This window comes from Tamandua tetradactyla, chromosome Y (assembly GCF_023851605.1).
Source record: "Tamandua tetradactyla isolate mTamTet1 chromosome Y, mTamTet1.pri, whole genome shotgun sequence".
Lineage (NCBI taxonomy): Eukaryota > Metazoa > Chordata > Mammalia > Pilosa > Myrmecophagidae > Tamandua > Tamandua tetradactyla.
Genome location: NC_135354.1, coordinates 10,875,506 through 10,897,580, shown reverse-complemented (window position 1 = coordinate 10,897,580; position 22,075 = coordinate 10,875,506). Strand labels below are relative to the sequence as shown.

At 36.4% G+C, this 22,075-nt stretch overlaps 1 pseudogene; it reads right to left on the bottom strand.

Annotated features, from left to right (window-relative positions):
- Window positions 1–2,448: 2,448 nt before the first annotated feature.
- LOC143672513 (olfactory receptor 9G19-like) lies at window positions 2,449–9,872 on the bottom strand (annotated as a pseudogene).
- Between the last annotated feature and the right edge of the window lie 12,203 nt (window positions 9,873–22,075).

Below are 22,075 nucleotides of genomic sequence, written 5' to 3'. Positions count from 1 at the left end.
ACATTTTTAAATATAAAAAATGAGGTTGTGCCAACATAAAAAGTTCACATTATTTGATAGATAAGTTCATGTTATTTGATTGAAAAGTATCTGAAATATAAGACAAGGAAGTATAGCATGGACAGAGCAAAGAGTATGAGGCAAGAAACAATTATGGAGAACATGATATGTTCTAAAAAATCTAATTAATATAATTTCAAATATTTCTCTGAAACATTTAATATTAATATTGACACATTCATATGGGTCAATTTTTATTTAAACACTTCTTATTTTACCATACCCTAAATAATGTATCATCTCCAAACTATGAATGAATTGTAACTGAGTCTTTGGAGACAAAGTAAATTTGTTTAGGTTGTTGCATGGAAGGAGTCTCAAAGAATGGGGAAGAAAACATATATAGCATCCAACAAAGGCACTCCAAACATCAGAGGGGAAGGAAAAGGGTGACATTTCTGCCTTTTCCATTAGGTTTCTGTGGTAAAAATATCATTGACCACTTCTGTGATGCACCACCACTGGTGAAAATGTCCTGCAAGGACACCCATGTCTAAGAAAAAGTCCTTCTGGGTGTAGTAATCTTCACAGTACTGTCCAACATAGTTGGCATCTTCATTTCCTAATTCAGCATCCTTCTGGCTATCCTGAGGATTCACTCTGCCTCTAGGAGTCACAAGGCCTTCTCCATCTATGCTTCCCACCCGATCTCAGTCATGCTTTTCTATGGGTCTTTAATGTTTCATGTATTCAAGGCCCAGCTCCACCTGCTCTCTAGAGAGAGACAGAATGGCTACCCTGTTCTACACCATGGTGAACCTATTTCTCAACCCTCTCATCTATAGCATGAAAGAACAAAGACAAGAAAGAGGCTTTCAAGAAAGCAACAGACTATTCAACCACAGAGGTGAAATGGCATCATTGTTCTTTTTGATAAATGATCTCATTGCATTTTCCTAGTTATTGACCTATATGTGTTGGTATACATTGCTATATTTCTGTTAAATTCAGCAAGTTACTATAAAACAATAAAACATCAAGGTAACCATTCTTTAGTTTTAGATACTTTATTGTAATATAAAATATTTTTAACCCATACTATTACATTAATGATATTCTGCATGATGGTATCTTGCCAATTTGTAGTATTAGGTTCCCTCAAGATTTCTCCTCTTGCTTGCCTTTAAGAGATACTGGAAAGAAAAAAATGGATCTGGATGTTTTTTGTAAATGTGGTTTGACTTGGAAACTTGTGAAGGAAACTGTGTTGGATAGGAAGAATATATGGAATGGTTAGACTACTGGAAATTTGCTCATAATTTTACAAATCTTTACTATAAGCTGTCCACTCCAAATTTCTACCTAAAACTTGATTGGAGGGTATAGAATATTTCTTTCTGAACTTTCTGCCTTCTAAATTAACATCATACTAGGCAAAGAGTTAAAGAGTTGTTTAGACTATAAAAAATATTGTTCCAGAACCACAAAATAATGTCTTGTTTAGGATAATGTATCAATCTAAAGAGTGATTTCTCCCTCATGTAATGGGCATTTCAGAATTCTCTCCTCAAGGCACACCACCATAACCTCCCTAGGAGAAAATAAAAACAAGTTTATAAAATGAAACAGATAGACAAAGGCCCACTGTATTCCAGATGCAATGGTTGTTTTATTTTCCCACCAGAAGACTGCATGAAACAGACAGCTCAATATTTGTCTCCAAGAGGATTGTTAGTAGTATTTAATTCAATACTCTCTACAACTCTACAAGTAAAGAATAAGTAGTTACATTTTACCAATGAAAAGCTTGAAATTCAGAAATTAGAACTTCAATATAGAAGGGTTATGGATCTTTAGAAAGTGAAAAAATTCACAAAATTAATCTACATTGAAATTTTAGGACACATTTCAGGTTTCTTGTCATTTACATTAGTTCTGATATCTTTTATTTTTCTTTCACCTCCATTTATCTCTTATTCCTCACTGCTCTCTCTTTTATCATCATAAAGCTCTTTACATTCTTTATTGTTGTATCTTTGCAAAAGTTCTGAGAGATATGAGGTATATTCCTGAAATATCAACAATCCATAAAGTTTTCTTTATATTTGCTTATTACCCATCCCATTGGTGGAAAAGTACTTGACCAATTTTAGAGGTGATAGTCATCAAATTTAATTACTTGAGAATCTTGATATTTTCTATAATCTTCTATTTTGCATTAAGACACACACCTCTTTAAAAATACATTGTAATATTAAACTTTGCCTATTTTCTACAGTATATGTCTGTCATATTCCTAAAACAAAATAGACACTAAATCAAAGAAGCAGTATTGCTGCAGTGAACTTCCTTTAATTGAAAAAGATCACTGTTTTTAACCCAAGCTCTCCAACTTCTACTGAAGGTTGTCCATTATCTCTTAACAATGATTTTAAAAATTATGTCAGTTCAAACTGCAGAATTTGTCAAATTGAAGAGCTTTTTCAGAGTCTCTTTCATATCTTTGTTCCTCAGATTATAGATCTTGGGGTTCAACATGGGGAAGACGATGGTGCAAAACGTAGAAACCAATTTGTCCCTCTCAAGGGAATAGCTAGAACTTGGGCAAGGCTAGATGTAGAGAACAGAGCCATAGTACAAAGTCACAGAAATCAGGTGGGAGAAGTAAGTGGAGAAGGCTTTGAGGTGGCCCTGTGTGGAGTGGATCCTCAGGATGGTGGCAATGATGAAGAGGTAGGAGGCCAGTATGAGCAGAGTGGGGGTGATGACATTGGAGAACAGGAGGAAGAAGAGTACAGCCTGGCAGCTCTCTTTCACATTACATGCCAACTTCACCAGCGGTGGCACATCACAGAAAATGTCATCAATGACATTGCCACCACAAAAATCTTGTGTGGGGCGGGCCGCGGTGGCTCAGCGGGCAAGAGTGCTTGCCTGCCATGCCGGAGGACCTCGGTTCGATTCCCGGCCCCAGCCCATGTAAAAAACAAACAAACAAACAAAATATAATAAAACAAGAAAATGTTTCCCTTTCTTCCATCCTTCCTTCCTTCTCTCTGTCTTTCCTTCCCTTCCTTCCTCTCTCTTTAAAAAAAAAAAAAAAAAAAATCTTGTGTGACCGTGTTTCTGGTGAGTATTATTGCATTGCCAAAGCCACCAGTATAGGAATATAACACTAAACAGATGCACAATTTTCTTGACATGGCTTGAGTATAAAGCTGTGGTTTGGAAATGGCCACATAGTGGTCATAAGCCATGGCAGCAAAGAGATAACACTCACTATAGGCCATCCCAGCAGAGAAGAAGAGCTGAGTTACACAGCCAGCAAAGGAGATGCTCTTGTCTTCAGAGATGCAGATCACTAGAATCTTTGGGGTGTAGACAGAAGACAGATTACAGATTAAAAAAAGGGGGTATGAAGTTGGGAGTCATTACAGATCAGCACGAGGGTGGTGTTTGCAAGGATAGTCACTGAGTACATGTATAGGAACACCACAAATAAGATCAACTGCAACAGAGGGACAGTGGTGAAGTCCACAAGGATGAACTCATTCACAGTATGATTGTTTCTCTCTATGGCTAAATGAGACACCACTTATACATGGAGCAGAGGAGCATTAATTCTTCCAGAAAGTTTAAGATGAAGTTTTTCCACAACCAGGGCCCTGCGATATGGTCAGGACTACAGGCCTTAGACATAGGGAAATCTGAACAAGAATCCTTCCTATTTTGGGCTGGTGATTGAAGTTCTCTGAGCTTCAAAAATCCCTTTCTGTAAAATGATTCTAAAACAAGAATACCATAGTCTTGTGCTGGGTCTGTTTACTTTTTTCACACATTTATTTCTGTGCTCCATGTGCTGTTCAAGGTCTTGAGGTATGGCACTGAGGAAAATAGTATGGGTCCTTACTCTCATGGAGCTTTTAGTCTGTAAGGGAGAGATACATAGTTCACAAATATAAAAAGATTTTATTGTTTGTAAGAAAAAATCTGGTTTCTGGGAGAAAATTAGTTGGAATGAGATAAAAAAAATAGATACAGGAAAACAGACCTTCCTCAAATTACCAGCTTGGAATGTAAAGATTTTCTAAGAGTTAGGAAGGTCATGCATTCACTGGTAATGCATTCTCCCCTTCTGCAACCATATTGAAAGTTCTCCTCTATGTTCTTCTAGAGAGAATTTGGCACAATCAACATAAATCCCAGGGTAAAGAACCAGATTGAAAATCAGGGTGAAATTAGAGCGTGGAGACAAAAAATGAATCTATGTCATTGTTTTAAGTAACCTCTTTTGTAAGGGGCAATCACTTTAATACAGCATTATTCTATAGCCTCTCTATTTAACCATTTATATACCTTCTGAAAAAGGACATATTCCAATTTGTTATTCTTTGAACCAATAACTCTCAACCCTATCATATGCAAACATATTCTTTATATAAAAGACAGTATTACTGCCTCATTTATAATTTTCAGACAGAATTTATCAGTTATGTAAACTACCTACAAATATTAATATTTACATGCATACATGTATGATAATATACTATCTGTAACAAAAAAGGTGGTATAAAAGAAAAGGAATTCATAATAGTTATTATATGATGACTATAATAAATCAGAAATAACAATAAAAGTGTGTACTTCAATCTCTAAATGCTATAACATTAAGTGAAATAGTGATATGCACATATACATATATATATATATATATTCATGTATATATTTGATTATGACTATTTCATTTAACGACTCCATTATCAAGAATGGTATTTACATTAGTCTTAAGATTTTCCTAATACCCTGAGCAATTTTTGATAAGGTTCCAAACAAAAAAAATGAAAGTATTCCTTCAATTTTCAAATTATATTCAGGTTAGTATACATCAAAACATTCCAAAATACATTTTTCACATATATGATGTTTTTCTACCATAGTGTATATTTTTGGGTAAAAGTTTCACATAAACAACTTAAGATCTTCTTTTAATTTTTATCATAGTTGCATATAAATGGGTAGATATTAGCACACCTAAAATATACTTTGGTTTGTGAAGTGGAATCAATCACAAATTCATAATTACAAAGGCCTTTTTCACAAGGCATTGGAAGTCAGGCTTAGAAAACTTGTCTTTGAATGGGAGTGTCCCAAACTATTATCCTTGCATTCTGCATTTTCAATATCCAGTCCATCCTCCCCAATAGTTGTGGTGAGCAAATACTGCAATGCATATTTAAAAAAATACCTTCTGGAATATTATTACTTCATTTAAAATTTCTTCTCCAGAGCTTTGCATTTTCCTTTATACAAAACACTTTCTAGGATTCTCCTAGAAATTTGGTGAAGGAATAGCAAACAACTAGAGTAAATCTGGAGGAAAACCCTGAGTGAACACATTACCTGTTATGAAATTGTGCTCTGGTTTCCTTTTCAGGTCTCCTTTGGTCTCTGCAGTCAAGAAGAGATACTTGGATAAAAACTAGTCCTAGCAAGCTCACTAGTTTAGGATGTAAGCCCCATGAGACAAAACTGCATGAGGGTAGGGTTTTACATATTTTACTCATCACTACACTCCTGTGCCCTGTAGTACCTGGTATAAAATAGAATGCAATACGTATTTGTTGAAACAATTAATAGGTATTAAGTAATCCAATGAATAGATGGATTGCCTTAATTCTGAAAGGAGCAAGATGTCAGAATATGCTTTTGGGTGGCCTCTGATGAAGTTATGCTGCCATAAAATTTCCAGAATTGTTTGGTAGCCTATGTGCTTTCCTTGGCACAAGTAACTTCTGGCTATTTGTATTCTTGGGAGACAAGTATAGAAAGGAAAAGAGAATAGTCTGACCAAATAACAGGTCTTTGTTTTCCCAAATGAAGTGAGTTCATGAAGAAGGTGGTATTCATATAACAACTAGTCTGGTATTATACATCTTGATGGATAGGAAATATGTCTTAAGACATCAAAGATAACTGCTCCAATTGGAGGGAACTAAGGCAACATAGAAAAGGTGTTTGACCACCAGGCAAATATTGTGAGTTCAAATAGTCTGCATTTGTACAGAATCTTGACGTTGAAGTAAGAATTAGAGATTTTCTTTATAGTAAAATGGTATATTTCTCTCTCCAAAGTGTTTTAAAGACTAATCGAGAAAACCCAAGGGCTGAACCCAGTGCTTGGAAAGTGGTAGATACTCAAGATAGAAGCAGTCCTTAACTTCAGGGCAATTGGAATCTCCCTGGTTACAACCCTAAAATAGCATGTGGTGGGCACAGCACAGGAACCTTCTTTCTTTCAAGCAGCACAAGTGCTTCTGATTCAGCTAGTCTGTCAGTCATGTCTGAGAAATTTGGAAAAAATTAGCACTGTATTATAATTTTTATGTTTATCTGAAATTATTTATTTATTGTTTAGTATTTATTACGGCAGTCTTGTCTATATTTCAATGATATGAAAATTCAAGGAGCTAAAGAAGGTGACATAGGTTGCATAATGTATACATTCATAGAGATGAAGTTAAACAGATCTCAATTTGAATCCTGTTGCCAAATTTCTACTTCTGTGACATTGGAAAACTTTAAGAAATTTCCTACATGTCAGTTTTCTCTATTGTTTATAGGAATAGTAATAATTTACTTATGTAATGTAGGGAAATTTAAAAGAAATGTTGTATAGAATGTGCTTTGTTCCTTAGATGATATTTAAATTTATCTGTCATATGTAATTAATGATGTTACACAGCAGTAAAGTAGCAATATTGCTTTTTTATACAAATCACTGCAATTAGCTAACTTTGTATCCAACAATGCTCCCTTATCCTCTTGCTGTTTACTCTTCCCCTTTCCACTCTCTACACTTTACCCTATCATCACTACCCTTGGCCCAGAGATTTTTTATGGCCTCATCACCATCATGGAATCCAGTGTTTTGGTCCTTGTCTTTCATTCACTCTGCAGTGACATGCTGTGTTCTCACTTCCATTACAATAGGAATGATAATTGACTTCGATTAGGTCCCAGGCTGTTTTGGGTCTCTTCAGAACGATATAAAATTCTCTTCATTAGGGGAAAAACAACCTTCCTAAGTAATTTTGGGCAAACAATAAAATTGGTACTCATTTCCTTGGTCGTTCTTCTGAAATGTATTCAGGTATATAAGTTGAGTGAAAGGTGTGCATAGCTGAGTTCTTTACTTCTTAACCATAACTAAAAAGCTAGGTTAATCTGACAGTGTTTGCAATACAGCTGACACTATCCCTTTTAGCTCTTCTGTTGTCTGCACATCTTATATAAGGTGCCTTCTTGCTTTCTCAAAATATATCAAAATAAGATATTAAACATTTCCTGATGTCTTTTATCTTTTGGTCTCTGCTACTTCACTTCCTACCTTCATGGCTCTTGAGATACTCAACAAGGGTGGTTTCCTTTAAGTAGTTCTTGCTCTTGAGATACTCAACAAGGGTGGTTTCCTTTAAGTAGTTCTTGATGCTTGTTTTGTTGTTCTTGTTTGGTTTCTCTCCCTTTTTCTTCCCTAATTGTCGATTTTCCTTTCCTGCACAAACGTAAAAAATAATGCATCTCCTTTTGTCCTCTTAGCTGCCTCACAACCTGCTCTAGTATGATTGTGAAGATACTTGAAAAGGGGCCCATTTTAGTACTTGAGGTAACAGCAAGAAAATCTCTAGTGCAAGGCTGTCAGCATGAAATACACTTTTGAAGTGGGTAACTTACCTAACATTTTGAGTAATACCATCATCTTGAATAATAAAATCTGCTGATTACAGAATCTTTTACATGAACTTCTGGATCCCAAGGGTTGTAGATTCCTATAGCCTCTTATGATTTCACAGCTTGGGGAAATGACTAAGTAGACAATTTAATTAATCAGGCGTTGAAAATTGGTTCTTATTTAATAGGTTGGAGAAAAGTACTTTGGAGTTTGCGATTCCTTGGGAAATTGCAATAAGTCATTATTTTTGGTCTTATTTCATTTTGGATTGTTAAGAAGTTAAATACATGTATAAAATAAACCTATATACTATTCATTACATGTGAAACTTTTCTTAATAAAGCATTTGCACATAAATTATGGTTGTCTAGTTTGTGCTTGGTATTTTCCATTGGTCCCTCCAATTCCTGTCTTTAACCTTTTCTAGCCTCCTCTTTGTTCTAAGAGGCTTGGATATGTGTATCACCTGTTTCAATGGTCTTTTCAATGGGTTTAGCCAATGGTTTTCAGTTGAATGACCAAAGTGTGATTGGAAGATTTGTCCCTAATTACTTCAGGGTGACCACAGGCTCATTGCATCCTTGGAAAAAGACCATAACTTCTGCCAGACAACCCTTTAACAAATTCTACTTTCATACCCTTAACCACTCACTCTTATTTCTTCAGTGTCATGTGTGGTAATAGTTCTCAAAAGTTACTAGCCTTGGAATTACTACCCTATTCCATGCAATTCCCCCATAACATGGTTGTTCCCTTGCAAAACTTGCTACATTAAACCCTCTTAAAATTGCACACTTTATGTGGGATATCTGTTTTCATTAGGTTGATAACTCATACTGATCCTAGATGTAGCACCAGGTGACAAATATTCAAATGTATCAGAAATGCTCACATATTTGATGAATAGGTAGATGAGCTCCCGATGAGAAAGGGGAATGGCACTCTGGAAGCCTCTGGCTTGCAGGGGCATCATGGTTTCCTGGTATGAAGTATAAGTTGTAAATAAGATATTGATAAACCAAATGCCTAGAGCAAAGAGGCAAGAAAATAGAAATTACAAAAAGTACTTATAAACCAAATGCCTACAATAAAGAGGCATGCAAATAAAAATTACAAATCCATGTGAGCCATGGAGTTGGCTGCTATTGAAATGAGTATAGATGCTCCTGTAAGTAGAACCAGGCAGCCAGTAAGGAGAAAGCATATTTTCAGAGTCTTTCATCTCCTGTGGTCCTAGAGAGGACATTGTTAAAGACTAAGGCTATGTCTGATTGTTAGGATTGCATAGTGGCAGTCCGAATAAATAGTTGATCTTGTTAGTGGAAAGAGGAGTACCAAATAGAAAGCAGTGGGATCTTGAAGTTTAGGATGGAGGCATTTGGACTTAGAAAGATAAGTCTGAGAACTTGGAAATTGAGTTTTCCATGAACTTCCTGGCCTTAAAATATAGTTTCTGCCCACCATTTCTGACAATAATGGACTGCCCTAAATGAAAGATTTTCTTTGCCCACATCTGGAAGGTCTAAAGTACAGGATTATTCAGATATTGTCATGTTCCATGATATATAATCTTCTCTGCAACTCCATAATCATGGTATCACACCTCTCATCTAGTTCCTCCAAGGGCTTCAGAGATTCTAATTTCACCCAGGCATTAAAAAATGCACTATTGTTGGGGTCATCAGCATCCTTGTAAAGCTCTGCTGTGGCTACCATAAGTACATTAGAGATGATGAGAAGCTGCAGTGGAATTGGATTCCCAGGGAGGTTAAACCCAGGAGGCAGTGTGTAACACTGAGGCAGTAGGGAAGGAATTACCAATATGAGCCACAATATCATGGTGGCAATGTGTTTGTGCATGTGGTGTGTATAAGTGTGTATGTGTGCAAACACCTGTGAAAACATCTCCTGGATCAAGTAGCTTCTAAGGGATTGAATAAATGGGAAACCAACACATATGCTATTTTTCTTGTAATGAAGAGACATTCCATTTTTCTTGGCTTAAAATATCTCAAGTGATCCTATTGGGATACCTTGAGTTACCATAGGCGAAATGGGTCACCGTAAGCCAAAGTTTTCCTGAAAGCTTTCCTTGGGCAGCTTGCAGCCATTTCCCACAGTCATCTACTTTGGACCACACCATGCCTTTTATAAAATTTCAGTGACTCCGTTTAACTCTCAGGTGAAATTCCAAATTATCTAAATAGACTATCCCGTCCCTATGTTGTCTGGCCCTGCCCACGTCACCTACCTAAATTAGTGATTCTGCTTATTTTTATGATACCAGCCACACTATACTTGCCTTTTTTCTCCTGGAAACTTGCACTTGATATAGCGTCTTCTCTATCTTCCCAGCAACCCCATCACCCACTCTGATTATTGAGCTACTCTTGTTATCCTTGAGGCTAAATATTTTCTCAGATAAATTATCACTAAGATCCTTCTTTATGTCAGACCCTCTAGTAAAATCTAATGATATCTTATAATATTCTTCTCTGGCACTTTTCATAATTTATAGTTATAAATTTATATAACTTATATTTATAACACTCTATGGATTTAAATACCTTGCCTTTTTTTGAGAACAATTTATTTTCACTGTAGTAAAATTCATGTAAAAACAAATTTCTCCATGTTCGCTATTTTAAAATGCATGATTCTGTGACTTCCAGCACATTCTCAATGTTGTAGAACCATCACTATCAAATTGCAGAACATTTTCTCCACAAAGGAATCCCATGCCTATCAAGCAGCCCATTGCCCTTTTCCTCAGCCCCTGATAATCACTAATCTGGTTTCAGTGACTAGGAATTTGCCTATTCTGCACAGCTCACATAAATGGAATCCCCAAACATCTGGCCTTTGGTAATTATTTTCTTCCATATAACATGTTTTCAAGGTTTAATATTGTTGCATGTTATCAGTAAATCTTTCTTCTTATACCTGAATAAGATTCCTTCATAGGGATATGCTCATATTTTGTTTATCCTTTCATTAGTTAATGCGCATCTTAATTGTTTCTACTTTTTCATTATTGTGAAAAAATGCTACTATAAATATTTGTGTGCAACTTTGTTTTCAGTTCTCCTGGGTTTTTATTTCAAATTGGAATTACTTAGTTACAGCACATAATAATCCTTTTGATATACGGATGGATTGAGTTTCCTAGCATTCTGTTGAGGATTTTTATATGCCTGCTTGTTTCGGACAGAGGTCTGTAGTTTTCCTTTCTGGTGCTGTCTTTGGTAGTAGAATACTATTGGCCAAGTTGGGAAGCATTCCCTTCTCTATTTTTTGGCAGAGTTTGAGGAAGACTGATGTTTTTTCATGATAGGTTCACCAGCGAAGCCATCTGCTCCTCAACCATTTTGTTGTTGGAAGATTTTATTTTATTTTATTTTATTTTAAACTTTTTTTATTAATTAAAAAAATTAACAAACAAAACATTTAAATATCATTCCATTCTACATATACAATCAGTAATTTTTAATATCATCACATAGTTGCATATTCATCATTTCTTAGTACATTTGCATCAATTTAGAAAAAGAAATAAAAAGACAACAGAAAAAGAAATAAAATGATAATAGAGAAAATAAACTATACGTACCGTACCCCTTACCCCTTGCTTTCATTTACCACTATTGCAAACTGAATTTATTTTAACATTTGTTCCCCCTATTATTTATTTTTATTCCATATGTTCTACTCTTCTGTTGATATAGTAGCTAAAAGGAGCATCGGACATAAGGTTTTCACATTCACAGAGTCTCATTGTGAAAGCTATATCATTGTTCAATCATCATCAAGAAACATGGCTACTGGAACACAGCACTACATTTTCAGGCAATTCCCTCCAGCCTCTCCACTACATCTTGAACAACAAGGTGATATCTACTTAATGCATAAGAATAAGCTCCAAGATAACCTCTCGACTCTGTTTGGAATCTCTCAGCCATTGACACTTGTCTCATTTTACTCTTCCCCCTTTTGGTCAAGAAGGTTCTCTCAATCCCTTGATGTTAATTCTCAGCTCATTCTAGGGTTTTTCTCAGTCCTTTGATGCTGAGTCTCAGCTCATTCCAGGATCTTTGTCCCACGTTGCCAGGAAGGTCCACACCCCTGGGAGTCATGTCCCACACAGAGAGGGGGAGGGTGGTGAGACTGCTCATCATATTGGCTGGAGAGAGAGGCCACATCTGAGCAACAAAAGAGGCTCTCTTGGGGATGACTCTTAGGCCTAAATTTTAAGTAGATTTGACCTATCCTTTGTGGGGTTAAGTTTCATGTGAACAAACCCCAAGACTTGGGGTTCAGCCTATAGCTTTGGTTGTCCGTCCTTTGTTTGTTTGTTTGTTATTTTTAGATGTTTTTTTATTAATTAAAAAAAGAATTAACAAAACAATTAGAAATCATTCCAATCTACATGTACAATCAGTAATTCTTAATAACATCACATAGTTGCATATTCATCATTTACTAGTACATTTGCATCGATTTAGAAAAAGAAATAAAAAGACAACAGAATAAGAATTAAAACAATAATAGAAAGAAAAAAAACAAAAAACAAAAAACCTATACCTCACATGCAGCTTCATTCAGTGTTTTAACATAATTGCATTACAATTGGTTAGTATTGTGCTGTCCATTTCTGAGTTTTTGTATCCAGTCCCGTTGTACAGTCTGTATCCCTTCAGCTCCAATTATCCCTTCTCTTTTTTTTTTTAATTAATGGAAAAAAAGAAATTAACCCAACATTTAGAGATCATACCATTCTACATATGCAATCATTAATTCTTAACATCATCACATAGATGCATGATCATCATTTCTTAGTACATATGCATTGGTTTAGAAGAACTAGCAACATAACCGAAAAAGATATAGAATGTTAATATAGAGAAAAAAATAAAAGTAATAATAGTAAAATCAAAACAAAACAAAACAAAACAAAAACCTATAGCTCAGATGCAACTTCATTCAGTGTTTTCACATGATTACTTTACAATTAGGTATTATTGTGCTGTCCATTTTTGAGTTTTGTATCTAGTCCTGTTACACCGTCTGTATCCCTTCAACTCCAATTGGCCATTATCTTACCCTGTTTCTACCTCCTGCTGGACTCTGTTATCAAGGACATATTCAGAATTTATTCTTGAATGTCTGTTCACATCAGTGGGACCATACAGTATTTGTCCTTTAGTTTTTGACTAGACTCACTCAGCATAATATTCTCTAGGTGCATCCATGTTATTACATGCTTCATAAGTGTATCCTGTCTTAAAGCTGCATAGTATTCCATCGTATGTATATACCACAGTTTGTTTAGCCACTCTTCTGTTGATGGAGATTTCAGCTGTTTCCATCTCTTTGCAATGGTAAATAACGCTGCTATAAACATTGGTTTGCAAATGTCCGTTTGTGTCTTTGCCCTTAAGTCCTTTGAGTAGATACCTAGCAATGGTATTGCTGGGTCATATGGCAATTCTATATTCAGCTTTTTGAGGAACCGCCAAACTGCCTTCCACAGTGGTTGCACCATTTGACATTCCCACCAACAGTGGATAAGTGTGCCTCTTTCTCCGCATCCTCTCCAGCACTTGTCATTTTATGTTTTGTTGATAATGGCCATTCTGGTGGATGTGAGATGATATCTCATTGTGGTTTTGATTTGCATTTCTCTAATGGCCACGGACATTGAGCATCTCTTCATGTGCCTTTTGGCCATTTGTATTTCCTCTTCTGATAGGTGTCTGTTCAAGTCTTTTATCCATTTTGTAATTGGGTTGGCTGTCTTTTTGTTGTTGAGATGAACAATCTCTTTATAAATTCTGGATACTAGACCTTTATCTGATATATCATTTCCAAATATTGTCTCCCATTGTGTAGGCTGTCTTTCTACTTTCTTGATGAAGTTCTTTGATGCACAAAAGTGTTTAATTTTGAGGAGTTCCCATTTATTTATTTCCTTCTTCAGTGCTCTTGCTTTAGGTTTAAGGTCCATAAAACCATCTCCAGTTGTAAGATCCATAAGATATCTCCCAACATTTTCCTCTATCTGTTTTATGGTCTTAGACCTAACGTTTAGATCTTTGATCCATTTTGAGTTAACTTTTGTATAGGGTGTGAGAGATGGGTCTTCTTTCATTCTTTTGCATATGGATATCCAGTTCTCTAGGCACCATTTATTGAAGAGACTGTTCTGTCCCAGGTGAGTTGGCTTGACTGCCTTATCAAAGATCAAATGTCCATAGATGAGAGGGTCTATATCTGAGCACTCTATTCGATTCCATTGGTCGATATATATATATCTTTATGCCAATACCATTCTGTTTTGACCACTGTGGCTTCATAATATGCCTTAAAGTCAGGCAGCGCGAGACCTCCAGCTTCGTTTTTTTTCCTCAAGATGTTTTTAGCAATTCGGGGCACCCTGCCCTTCCAGATAAATTTGCTTATTGGTTTTTCTATTTCTGAAAAATAAGTTGTTGGGATTTTGATTGGTATTGCATTGAATCTGTAAATCAATTTAGGTAGGATTGACATCTTAACTATATTTAGTCTTCCAATCCATGAACACGGTATGCCCTTCCATCTATTTAGGTCTTCTGTGATTTCTTTTAGCAGTTTTTTGTAGTTTTCTTTACATAGGTTTTTTGTCTCTTTAGTTAAATTTATTCCTAGGTATTTTATTCTTTTAGTTGCAATTGTAAATGGGATTCGTTTCTTGATTTCCCCCTCAGCTTGTTCATTACTAGTGTATAGAAATGCTACAGATTTTTGAATGTTGATCTTGTAACCTGCTACTTTGCTGTACTCATTTATTAGCTCTGGTAGTTTTGTTGTGGATTTTTCCAGGTTTTCAACATATAGTATCATATCGTCTGCAAACAGTGATTGTTTTACTTCTTCCTTTCCAATTTTGATGCCTTGTATTTCTTTTTCTTGTCTAATTGCTCTGGCTAGAACCTCCAACACAATGTTGAATAATAGTGGTGATAGTGGACATCCTTGTCTTGTTCCTGATCTTAGGGGGAAAGTTTTCAATTTTTCCCCATTGAGGATGATATTAGCTGTGGGTTTTTCATATATTCCCTCTATCATTTTAAGGAAGTTCCCTTGTATTCCTATCTTTTGAAGTGTTTTCAACAGGAAAGGATGTTGAATCTTGTCGAATGCCTTCTCTGCATCAATTGAGATGATCATGTGATTTTTCTGCTTTGATTTGTTGATATGGTGTATTACATTAATTGATTTTCTTATGTTGAACCATCCTTGCATACCTGGGATGAATCCTACTTGGTCATGATGTATAATTCTTTTAATGTGTTGTTGGATACGATTTGCTAGAATTTTATTGAGGATTTTTGCATCTGTATTCATTAGAGAGATTGGTCTGTAGTTTTCTTTTTTTTGTAATATCTTTGCCTGGTTTTGGTAAGAGGGTGATGTTGGCTTCATAGAATGAATTAGGCAGTTTTCCCTCCACTTCGATTTTTTTGAAGAGTTTGAGAAGAATTGGTACTAATTCTTTCTGGAACGTTTGGTAGAATTCACATGTGAAGCCATCTGGTCCTGGACTTTTCTTTTTAGGGAGCTTTTGAATGACTAATTCAATCTCTTTACTTGTGTTTTGTTTGTTGAGGTCATCTATGTCTTCTTGAGTCAAAGTTGGTTGTTCATGTCTTTCCAGGAACCCGTCCATTTCATCTAAATTGTTGTATTTATTAGTGTAATGTTGTTCATAGTATCCTGTTATTACCTCCTTTATTTCTGTGAGGTCAGTAGTTATGTCTCCTCTTCCATTTCTGATCTTATTTATTTGCATCCTCTCTCTTCTTCTTTTTGTCAATCTTGATAGGGGCCCATCAATCTTATTGATTTTCTCATAGAACCAACTTCTGGTCTTATTGATTTTCTCTACTGTTTTCATATTTTCAATTTCATTTATTTCTGCTCTGATCTTTGTTATTTCTTTCCTTTTGCTTGCTTTGGGGTTAGCTTGCTGTTCTTTCTCCTGTTCTTCCAATTGAACAGTTAATTCCTGCATTTTTGCCTTTTCTTCTTTTCTGATATAGGCATGTAGGGCAATAAATTTCCCTCTTAGCACTGCCTTTGCTGCATCCCATAAGTCTTGATATGTTGTGTTTTCATTTTCATTTGCCTCTAGGTATTTACTAATTTCTCTTGCAATTTCTTCTTTGACCCACTTGTTGTTTAAGAGTGTGTTGTTGAGCCTCCACGTATTTGTGAATTTTCTGGCATTCCGCCTATTATTGATTTCCAACTTCATTCCTTTATGATCCGAGAAAGTGTTGTGTATGATTTCAATCTTTTTAAATTTGTTAAGACTTGCTTTGTGACCCAGCATATGGTCTATCTTTGAGAATGATCCATGAGCACTTGAGAAAACGGTGTGTCCTGCTTTTGTGGGATGTAATGTCCTATAAATGTCTGTTAAGTCTAGCTCCTTTATAGTAATATTCAGATTCTCTATTTCTTTATTGATCCTCTGTCTAGATGTTCTGTCCATTGATGAGAGTGGGGAATTGAAGTCTCCAACTATTATGGTATTTGTGTCTATTTCCCTTTTCAGTGTTTGCAGTGTATTCCTCACGTATTTTGGGGCATTCTGGTTCAGTGTATAAATATTTATGATTGTTATGTCTTCTTGTTTAATTGTTCCTTTTATTAGTATATAGTGTCCTTCTTTGTCTCTTTTAACTGTTTTACATTTGAAGTCTAACTTGTTGGATATTAGTATAGCCACTCCTGCTATTTTCTGGTTGTTATTTGCATGAAATATCTTTTCCCAACCTTTCACTTTCAACCTATGTTTATCTTTGGGTCTAAGATGTGTTTCCTGTAGACAGAATATAGAAGGATCCTATTTTTTAATCCATTCTGCCAATCTATGTCTTTTGATTGCGGAATTCAGTCCATTAACATTTAGTGTTATTACTGTTTGGATAATATTTTCCTCTGCCATTTTGCCTTTTGTATTATATATATCATATCTGACTTTCCTTCTTTCTACACTCTTCTCCATACCTCTCTCTTCTGTCTTTTCGTTTCTGACTCTAGTGCTCACTTTAGTATTTTTTGCAGAGCTGGTCTCTTGGTCACAAATTCTCTCAGTGAATTTTTGTCTGAGTGTTTTAATTTCTCCCTCATTTTTGAAGGACAATTTTGCTGGATATAGGAGTCTTGGTTGGCAGTTTTTCTCTTTTAGTAATTTAAATATATCATCCCACTGTTTTCTAGCCTCCATGGTTTCTGCTGAGAAATCTACACATAGTCTTATTGGGTTTCCCTTGTATGTGATGGATTGTTTTTCTCTTGCTGCTTCCAAGATCCTCTCTTTCTGTTTGACTTCTGACATTCTAACTAGTAAGTGTCTTGGAGAACGCCTATTTGGGTCTAATCTCTTTGGGGTGCGCTGCACTTCTTGGATCTGTAATTTTAGGTCTTTCATAAGAGTTGGGAAATTTTCAGTGAAAATTTCTTCCATTAGTTTTTCTCCTCCTTTTCCCTTCTCTTCTCCTTCTGGGACACCCACAACACGTATATTTGTGCAGTTCATATTGTCCTTGAGTTCCCTGATACCTGTTCAAATTTTTCCATTCTTTTCCCGATAGTTTCTGTTTGTTTTTGGAATTCAGATGTTCCATCCTCCAAATCACTAATTCTATCTTCTGTCTCTTTGAATCTATCATTGTAGGTATCCACTGTTTTTTCTATCTTTTCTACTTTGTCCTTCACTTCCATAAGTTCTGTGATTTGTTTTTTCAGTTTTTCTATTTCTTCTTTATGTTCAGCCCATGTCTTCTTCATGTCCTCCCTCAATTTATCAATTTCATTTTTGAAGAGGTTTTCCATTTCTGTTCGTATATTTAGCATTAGTTTTCTCAGCTCCTGTATCTCATTTGAACTATTGGTTTGTTCCTTTGACTGGGCCATATTTTCAATTATTTGAGCGTGATCCGTTATCTTCTGTGCATTTAGACAGATTTCCCTGGGTATTGGATCCAAAAGTTTGGAAGATATTCCTGTGAAATCTCTGGGTTCTGTTTTTCTTATCCTGCCCAGTAGGTGGCGCTCATGGCACACGTTTGTCTGCAGGTCCCACCAGTAAAAGGTGCTGTGGGACCTTAAACTTTGGAAAACTCTCGCTCTCCGGGGGGTTCGCTAGCCGAAGCGGCTTGAGCCGGCCCAGCGTCTTAACGCAGGGAGGGTTGCTGGTCGCCGCAGCCCGGGAAAGAGCCCATCTGAATCTCCTAGTCGGCCCTGGGCGACAAGCGTGGCGGGAGGGTGCCAGCGGCAGTGGCCCACCTGAGAGAGTGCACATTCCCCGGGAGTCACGGGTTTGGAAGGGGCCTCCCCCACCCGTCACCGTTCTCCGCAGCCTGGGGATTTCCGATCCAATCTCTCAGTTGGTCTGGGGGGCTGCGCGTGGTGTGGGCGCCAGCCGCCTTGGTTTCAGGGGACCGCCTCTCCAATTCTCCCAGCTGGCTCAGGAAGGGGGAAGGGAGTAACTCCGGCCGCTTCCCGCCCCACCCAGTGAGGCCCTCGCACCTTGGCGATCTCACCCGAGCTGCTTCTCTCAGCCAGCCAGCCGTTCCAGGATGGGGTATGCTGTCTTTTTTATCTCTGTTGTGGCTTTGGGCACTTTCTGTATCGTTTCTACTCCCCTAGTAGCTGTCCTGGAGAAGAAACTAAGATCCGCGCGTCTCACTAAGCCGCCATCTTCCAGGAAGTCCTGTTGGAAGATTTTAAAGGTATATTCAGATTTTCTAATTCTTCTTGAGTTAGTTTTGGCAGTTTGCTTCTATGACTTTATCCCATTTCCAGTAGGTTATCTAATGTGATGGAATAAATTGTTAATAGTATTCTCTTAAATTGCAACTATCCCTCGTAATGTTCCCACCTTATTACTGATTTTATAATTTGCACATTCTTTTGTTCTTGGTCAGTCTAGCTAAAAGTTTGTCAATTTTGTTGATCTTTTCAAAGAACCAATTTTTGGTTTCATTGATGCTACTGTTTTCCTCTTTTACTTAGCTTTACCCTAAACTTTGCTTCCTTCCTTTTGCTGGCTTTGGGATTGCTCTACTTTTTCCAGTTGATCAAGGTGGAATGTCACGTTTTTGAGTTGAGACTGTTCTTCATGTATGCATAGCTACACATTTCCCTGAGCATTGCTTTTGCTTCATTCTATTAGTTTTTGGTATTGTTTGTTTTCATCCCATTAACCTGCAAGCATTTACTAACTTCTTTCAGGCACTGTTTAGGGGTACTTTTTTTTTAACTTAGTGTATTTGTCAATTTTCCTTCTATTTGTTTCTAATTTTATTCCATTGTGATCAGACATAATCTTTGTATGATTTAAATCTCTTAAATTTATGGACAAATTCTGTGGTCTACCATGGCCTGTCTAAAATGTTCCCTGTGCATTTAAGAATGTTATTCTGCTGCAGTTGGATGGAGCAGTCTATGTTTGATCTAGATGCTTTATATGTTATTCAAATCTTCTCCTTCTTAGTTTATCTTTTGTCCAGTTCTATCTAACAGGAAGTTGGGGTGTTGAAGTCTCCAACTACAACTGTTATTTACCCCTTTGGCTATCAGTTTTGCTTCCTATATGTTGGGAGTCTGCTGCCGAAACCATTTATAATTGTTATGTCTTTTAAATGGACTGACTTTTAAAATCAATATATACTGTCCTTTTTTACCTTTTATACCAATTTTTGCCTTAAGGTCTATCTTGTCTTATGTTAGCGTGACCACTCTAATTTTCTTTTGGTTAGTGTTTGCATTGAATTTTTTGTTCTTTCACTCTCATTGTACTTGTGTCTTTGGATGTAAAGTGTGTCTCTTGTACACAGCAATAGTTGACTCATGGTTTCCTTAATCTGTTTTGCCACTCTCTGACTATGAATTAGAATTTAACCTATTCACACCTCTGTTGTATTTACTGATAAGGAAGGGATTAGGTTGCCATTTTTTATTTGTTTCCTCAGTCATAATTTTGTGGCTCAATTCTTCTATTGCTGCCTTCCCATTATACAAAAACTGCCCTTACCTGTACCTGTTTCCCACCCTTCCTGCTGTTACAAATTATATCATTATATGTTATATGTCCACAGCTAATAATTTATTATTTTATGTAGCTATCCTTAAATAACAGGAAAAAATAAGTACTACACAAAAATACATTAATTTAGCTAACTTTCCCTATGCATTTTATCCTTTGGACTAAAGTTACCCTCTAGTGTCCTTTCACTTCAGGTGCAAGAAGTCCTTTCAGCAGTTTTTAGAAGTCAGGATTAACTAGCAAAAAATTCTATCAACTTTTGTTGATCTGGAAATGTGTTAAATTCTCCTTTAGTTTGAAAGATAGTCTTACTGGATATAGTGTTATTCGTTGAGAGCTGTTTTCTTTTAAAATTTTGAATATAGCACTCCACTGCCTTCTGGTCTCCATAGTTTTGATGTGAAATCAGCTATTTATCTCACTGAGGATTCTTTGATATGACAAGACATTTGTCCCTTGCTGCTTTCAGAAGTCTCTATTTTTTACTTTTGACAGTGTGATTATAATGTCTTGGTGTGTATGTCTTTGAATTTATCCTATTTGGGGTCATTGACCTTGAATGTGTGGATTCATGTCCTTCATTAAATTTGGGAAGTTTTCAACCATTATGTCTTCAGATATTCCTTTGGAACCACTTCCCGTATAGTCTCCTTCTAGGACTCTGTTATACCCATTAATATGCTTGATAGCATCTGTCATGGTTAAGTTCATGTGTCAACTTGGCCAAGTGGTGGTACCTGTTTGTCTGGTTGGACAAATGCTGGTCTGTCTGTTGCCATGAAGACATTTCATAGAATAAAATCATGATTATTTTGGCTACATCCACAGCTGATTCCATTTGTAATCAGCCAAGAGGAATGTCTCCTTTAATGAGTGATGCGTAATCTAATCCCTGGAAGCCTTTTAAAGAGGATTCAGAAGAGACAGGCTCTCTTCCTGCTTTGGCCAGTGAACCTTTCCTGTGGAGTTCATCCAGACCCTTCTCAAAATTGTCAGCTTCATAGCCTGCCCTAAAGATTTGGGACTCTATGTTTCCATGGTTATGTCAAGCAATTTTACAAATTTTATATTTATGAATAGTTCCTGTTGATTCTGTTTCTCGAGAGAACCCTAACTAATACAATGTCTCTCAGGTATCTTAGGTTCTTTTCACCTTTTTTCATTCTATTTCATTCTTATATTGGGTAATCTCAATGGTTCTAAAATCACGTTTGTTCATTTGTTTTTATGTTGGCTTAAATTTGTTCATCTTCTTTGATGAATAAATTATTTCTCTTGGTTTATTTTCCTTCACCAGTTCTACTGTGTGTGATTTCAAATCCTTGGGATTGTTAGCATTTCCTTTATTTCCCACTGTTTTCTGCAGCTCATTGAACGTATTCAATGTTTGAGTATTCAGTGCCAGAGACACCATGTTCTGATGTCTGGGGATTTTCAGGGTGAGTTTCTATTTTCTTTTTTTCCATATATAGTCATACTTGACTGTTTGCCTGCCTTGTAATTTTTTGATGAAAATTGGACCTTCTGAATATTACAAATGTTTAAACACTGTAATCACACTCTTCCAACAATTCAGTTTGCTATTGCTGCTTGTTTTGGTTTAGTGTTTTTTTTTTTTTGGTGACTTTTATGAGGTAAATTTACAAAGTCTGTATTTTTTGCTTTGTGCGGTCCCTGAAGTCTCTCTTTGGCTGGCTCTAGTGATTTGATAATTTTCTTAAAACACCTAAAACTAAAAGAAAACATCAGGGACAACAATAAGACTTCCCAGTCTTTGCCAGTAGGCTCTGTGTGTACCTGGGTACTCTGTCAATACTCAGTCGGGCAGTTTATGACCCTGCCTTCACCTTCACTTGCTGCTTGCACAGTGCCAGAAGTTCAATCAAAGGTGAAAACTTGGGGTCTTCCCAGGTCTTTTCTTAGCAATGTGCTTCACTCTGGGCATTTAAATTCACAGTAAAGTGGGGTCTTTGACGAGCCCTTTACCTTCAAAGATTTTAAATCTTTAACCTTTCTTCTCATTTTTTTGCTGCCTACTGTTTGCCTCAAATTTTATTCCTTGCCCTATGTAGTAGTGCCTATCATACTTGCTTTTAAATACTTTTGAATAATACCTCTCAGGTAGTCAACTCTATCCTGGGAGATTGCCAAGTCAGGTGCAAAAAAGGCAAGATCTTTGTATGATTCCTACGAGGTGCCATGACACTGTTCAAAATAAACAATCAAAATTCATTGAAAAGAAAGTCTTCTCT